Raw genomic sequence first — 5,980 nt, 5'->3', positions numbered from 1 at the left:
TCCCCTCGGGCCGTACTTGTAATTCTTTTTTGTGTACATGGAGCACCATGATCTGTAAATACCTATGTCGTGCTATGTACAATGCAAGGTCTGTTTCGTAATGCACGTTGAAAAGAAAAAAAAATGTAAATGTACTGTCGCCCATTCCGTGGACTGTATAGTGACACATGTAATGTAATTTGGCGAATGTACTACAATGTATCCCGTATTGTACCGAATTGTACTCGAAATGAAAAGCAAGAAAATGTATCCAACGGAACTGCCGTCAGCAGCCAAATGTCGTGTGTGGGATTGCTGACAGCAGCTAAATGTACTGAACTGCTTTTGAATGTACTGTACAAATTTTTATATGAATAAAGTATAATTTGAAATTTTAAAAAATTCAGACCAATACATCAACAAGTCTGGTTTATATCATTGAAATCAGTGGAATAGATACTAGACGTGGACAGTGCACGGCTCTGAGCTGTGTCTGCTCTCATTGTGTTAATGGCTTCCTGTATGAACTAAAACACGTTTGCTCACTAGCAGAAACCGCACTGATCCAAAATGTTTACCTTAAGCTTCAAACACACCGAGAGAGAATAAAAACCCGAAGTAAAGTTGTACCGAAGAATTGGACACGTCACTGTAAACCCAGCCCACACAAAGCTCAAGCTCATTTACATACCCACAATGTTCTTCATAATACTTAGCAAGAGCCTAAAATAAACTTCAGGTTTAACTGATTTTCACGGACACTGAAGTTTTCAGTTACTTTCCCTCGCGCTGTATTGATTTGTGGTAATATATCTTTTCCAGAAATTAGTTCTAGCGGCTCACCACAACGTTAAAGAGGCAAGCCGTCGCTTGGGGGCGAGGAGCTGCGCGTGAATAATTAGTATACTCTGGTTTCTCTTCAGATCGCATAAATCTTTCGCCTTTTACTAAAGATTTCCGTGGAGAGTAACATTCAGAGTTTTAATTAATTTTTCGAGGCCCTGCTTTAGTGGGGCTGTCTTATTGTTCAAAAACAGACTGATCTTTGCGTTATGTAGTAGGTGTGGTTTTATACAGGTTGCGATAACTACTAATGATTTGGGTATTGGTTCTACTTGTTGTAGTTGTGAATGTCGTAGTAAAGCATTTGTTTGTGGGAGTTAACTTGCCCACCTGGGGGTCGCCAGCTTTCAGAAGAATCTTAAAACTCCAGATCCCGAACTAAATCTTGGAGCGTGCGAGGATGCCTGTGCGTGGATTGTTTTCACGTGTGGTGGTCTTTGCACACCAGCCACCACACGGGCTTGACAGAGCTAAACATAAGAAATAGGAGTACGGCTCTTCAGCCTGCTCCGCCATTCAATAAGATCATGGCTGATCTGATCATGGACTCAGCTCCACTTCCCCGCCCGCTCCCCTTATCACTCAAGAAACTGTCTATTTCTGTCTTAAATTTATTCAATGTCCAAAAATCAACAGCTCTCCGAGGCAGCAAATTCCAGATTTATAAGCCTCTGATAGAAGAAATTCCTTCTCATCTCTGTTTAAATGGGCGGCCCCTTATTCTGAGATTATGCCCTCTAGTTCTAGTCTCCCCCATCAGTGGAAACATCCTCTCTGCATCCACCTTGTCAAGCCCCCTCATAATTTTATACGTTTCGATACTATTACCTCTCATTCATCTGAATTCCTCATAAGTCAACCCCCTGATCTCTGGAATCAGCCTAGTGAACCTTCTCTGAACTGCCTCCAAAGCAAGTATATCCTTTCGGAAATATGGAAACCAAAACTGCACGCAATATTCCAGGTGTGGTCTCACCAATACCCTGTATAACTGTAGCACAGTTCTAATCAACAAGTGGGAAACTGAAAGCTTTCTGATCAGATCTGGAGTCAGGCAAGGCTGTCCTCTCTCGTCTGTCTTGTTTGTGTGTTGTATCGAGCCCTTTGTCGGGTCCATCAGGAAGGATGCGGGCATTAGACGGGTGACGATCCCAGGCAGCGGAGGCGCTCAGGTCAAGACCTCTCTGTATGTGGATGATGTGGCCATCTTTTGCTCGGATCCGCAGTCGGTCCACAGATTGCTCACAATCTGCGACCAGTTTGAACTGGCCTCGGGAGCAAAGGTCAATCGCAGCAAAAGCGAGGCCATGTTCTTTGGCAACCGCGCGATCCTTTATCCCCTTCACCGTTAAGCCAGATTACCTGAAGGTGTTGGGAATATGGTTCGGAGCGGACGGGGCATGCGCCAAAAACTGGGAAGAGCGTATCGCCAAAGTGAAGCAAAAACTGGGATGGTGGAAGCTGCGCTTCCTCTCCATGGCAGGAAAGAACCTGGTCATCAGGAGTGAGGTGCTCTCGGGTTTGCTGCACGTGGCACAGGTCTGGCCCATCTCTCGCTCCTGTGCCGCGGCAGTCACCCAAGCCATCTTCCACTTTGTCTGGAGGTCCAAAATGGAACGTGTCCGCAGAGATACAATGTACAAATCTCTGGACAGTGGAGGAAAGGATGTTCCGAACGTGGCCCTCATCCTGATGGCCAGCTTTGTGTGCGGCTGCATCAAGCTGTGCACAGACCCCCAGTACGCAAACACCAAGTGTCACTACGTGCTGAGGTTCTACCTGTCCCCATTGTTGCCTGTCCACCTGTCCTTCGTGGAAAAGTTTTTCACAAAAAACCCCTTTGACCACAAGGCCATAAAACAGTGGTCAGCACGTAACATCCTGGACACCCTACGAAAGAAGCAGAGGGTGGACCCTGTCGGGTGGTTCGCTGAGCCGACTGTCGAACACGTTTGGCAGAACGTCTCATCGCCAGAGCTTTCACACAAGCACCAAGACATAGCTTGGTTGGCGGTGAGGAGGGCCTTACCCGTCAGAGCTTTCATGCACAGCCGACGTCTCAGCAGCACGGCACAGTGCCCCCGAGTCGACTGCGGGGCAGAAGATACTGTCACCCATCTCCTTCAGGATTGCGCCTTCGCAAGGCAGGTTTGGAAAGAGATGCAGTGGTTGCTGTCGAGGTTCATCCTAAGCAGCTCCAGAACACAAGTCTCTGTGCTCTACGGGCTGTTCCCAGGGACACACACTGAGACAGACATCCCTGCTGCTGGAGGGTCATCAACTCAGTCAAAGACGCTCTTTGGTCTTGCCGAAACTTGCTGGTCTTCCAGAGCAAGGAGATGTCCATGTCTGCGTGTTGCAGACTGGTGCAATCCAAGATCCAGGATTACATGCTGAGGGACGCACTTAAAATTGGTGCAGCCGCCCCAAGGGCACGGTGGGGAAGGGCCACAGTTTAAAGCCCTTCTGCCACGATAAACCCGGGGGCAGAAATCAGTTCAAAACTTCCCTCGGGCCGTACTTGTAACTTCTTTTTTGTGTACATGGAGCACCATCATCTATAAACACCTATGTAGTGCCATGTACAATGCAAGGTCTGTTTCATAATGCACGTTGAAAAGAAAAAATGTAAATGTACCGTCACCCATTCCGTGTACTGTATAGTGACACATATAATGTAATTTGTCGAATGTACTACAATGTATCCCGTATTGTACCGAATTGTACTTGAAATGAAAAGCAAGGAAATGTATCGAATGGAACTGCTGTCAGCACCCAAATATAGTGTATGGGATTGCTGACCGCAGCTAAATGTACTGAACTGCTTTTGAATGTACTGTACAAATTTTTATATGAATAAATATATTTTGAAATTTAAAAAAAAGACCAGTATGCCAGCCCAGGTGAAGTAGACTTTTACTTTGAAAATCTATGTTTGCAGGAACCGGCCACTGGACAGGTCTCCAATGTAAAGGACAGTTTATTTGAAATGTAAATGTTTTGAACTGTAACCTGTAACTTAAACATGGATTTAAAAATTGCATCTATTAACGTGCGTAGCGTAAAATCCACTACACAATGTGTTTCCACCTTGGGGTACCTCGCCAAGGTCAAAGCAGACCTGCTGTTCTTGCAGGAGTGGGGGCTGCTGCACTTCAGCAGTTACCGGCAGTGGTCACGATGGTGGGCCCATGGACCATCCATATGGTCAGGAGGCAACGACTGCTGGTCTTCCGGCCTAGGCATTCTGCTGCGGGGAGGCCACTTCACCATCACTGAAGTTAAGGAGGTGGTGGGCGTCCGCCTCCTCGTAGCAGATGTAATGAACAAAAATTCCCCTTTAAGGCTAATTAACGTGTATGCCTCGCCTCTCAGAAGCGAGTGGCTGGCCCTCTTCCAACAGCTCCCACTGCTGCTGGTGACGTCCAGGCCGGTCATTCTGGGTGGTGACTTCAACTGCATCATCAATACGGCTGGACGATCCAGCAGAGCCGACAGAAAACTGGACGCCACGTCCAAACTCCTGATGGATGCTGTAAAAGACGCCAAGCTGTGCGACATCTTCAGCAACTCTGCAGATGGAGCACCGCACAGATACACCTGGCCGAGACCAGACGGGTCCGTCCGTTCCAGAATAGACTGCCTGTTTGTGTCCCACACACTCAAGGTCAGATCCATCGATGTCACACCGGTGTTCTTCTCTGACCACTGCCTCCTACTGGCTGACTGTTGCCCACAGGAAAACCAGAAAGTTGGCAGAGGGATATGGAAGCTGAACGTGAAACTGTTGACTCCGGAAAACGTGGAGGAACTCAAGAGGGATTACAAAGGTTGGAGAACCGTAAAACCCCTCTGCGATTCCCCGATGCACTGGTGGGAAACAATCAAGACAAATATCAAGAGGTTCTTCATCCTCAAAGGTGTTCAGGAGGCGAGAGGGAGACAGAGGGAATTGTCCCAACTCCAGAAGAGCATGCAAAACCTGCTCCTGTTGCAGTCGATGGGAGTCAATGTCGCAGAGGAACTCGAAGAGGTGAAGGGCCAGCAAGTCTTCCTCTTTGCCTCAGAGTCCTCCAAAATCATTTCCACTCCAGAGTCCGCTCCATCGAGCAGAATGAGACATGTTCGCGCTTCTTCTTCCAAAAGGTACACAGGGGGAGCTCTGTGATCACCAGCCTAAAGGGAGAAGACGGTTCTGTGACGTTTTCGCAGCCTGACATGCTGAGGATCAGCAAATCCTTCTATGCCAGGCTGTACGACGTCAAGCCCACAGACCGCACGGCCTCCCAGTCGTTCCTGTCGTCTATCACGGAGGTCCTAAACGACAGTGAGCGGGAGAGTCTGGACCACCCGTTAACTCTGGACGAGATGACAAAGGCCGTCCGGTCCCTTGCGACGAGTAAAACTCCCAGAAGCGACGGCTTACCGGTCGAGTTGTATTCGGCTCTGTGGGACTGGATGGGCCCAGACCTGCTGGAAGTGTATGAGGGTATGCTTCTGGCTGGCAGTATGTCAGAATCAATGAGGAAAGGCATCATCACCCTCATCTACAAGCAGAAGGGGGAAAGGGAGGAAATCAAAAACTGGTGGCCCATTTTACTGCTCAATGTGGACTACAAGATCCTGGCAAAGGTCATCGCCAACAGGCGCAAGTCTGCTCTTGAGCTGGTGATTCACCCGGACCAGACCTGCGCTGTCCCTGGCAGGAAGATCTCTGATAGCCTGGCGCTACTCAGGGATACGATCGCCTACGTGCAGGACAGTGGGGTGGACACCTGCTTAATCAGCTTAGACCAGGAGAAGGCATTTGACAGGATATCGCACACGTACCTGATGGACGTGCTCTCCAAAATGTGGTTTGGGGTGGCATTCCGCAATTGGATCCAACTGCTCTACAGAGACATCAGTAGCGCAGTTCTAATCAGCGGGTGGGAAACTGAAAGCTTTCCGATCAGATCTGGAGTCAGGCAAGGCTGTCCTCTCTCGTCTCTCTTGTTTGTGTGTTGTATCGAGCCCTTTGCTGGGTCCATCAGGAAGGATGCAGGCATTAGAGGGGTGACGATCCCAGGCAGCAGAGGCGCTCAGGTCAAGACCTCCCTGTACATGGATGATGTAGCCATCTTTTGCTTGGATCCGCAGTCGGTCCGAAAATTGCTCA

At 48.6% G+C, this 5,980-nt stretch overlaps 1 non-coding gene across 1 annotated transcript; it reads left to right on the top strand.

Moving 5' to 3' along the window:
- The first annotated feature begins 882 nt into the window (after positions 1 to 882).
- LOC139274419 (U5 spliceosomal RNA) lies at positions 883 to 996 on the top strand. Its single transcript, XR_011595477.1, has one exon. It is a non-coding gene; the product is annotated as a U5 spliceosomal RNA (small nuclear RNA).
- Positions 997 to 5,980: the final 4,984 nt, after the last annotated feature.

This window comes from Pristiophorus japonicus, chromosome 9 (assembly GCF_044704955.1).
Source record: "Pristiophorus japonicus isolate sPriJap1 chromosome 9, sPriJap1.hap1, whole genome shotgun sequence".
Taxonomy (NCBI): domain Eukaryota; kingdom Metazoa; phylum Chordata; class Chondrichthyes; family Pristiophoridae; genus Pristiophorus; species Pristiophorus japonicus.
The sequence above is the reverse complement of the archived record's forward strand: the minus strand, read 5'-3'. Positions and strand labels throughout refer to the sequence as shown.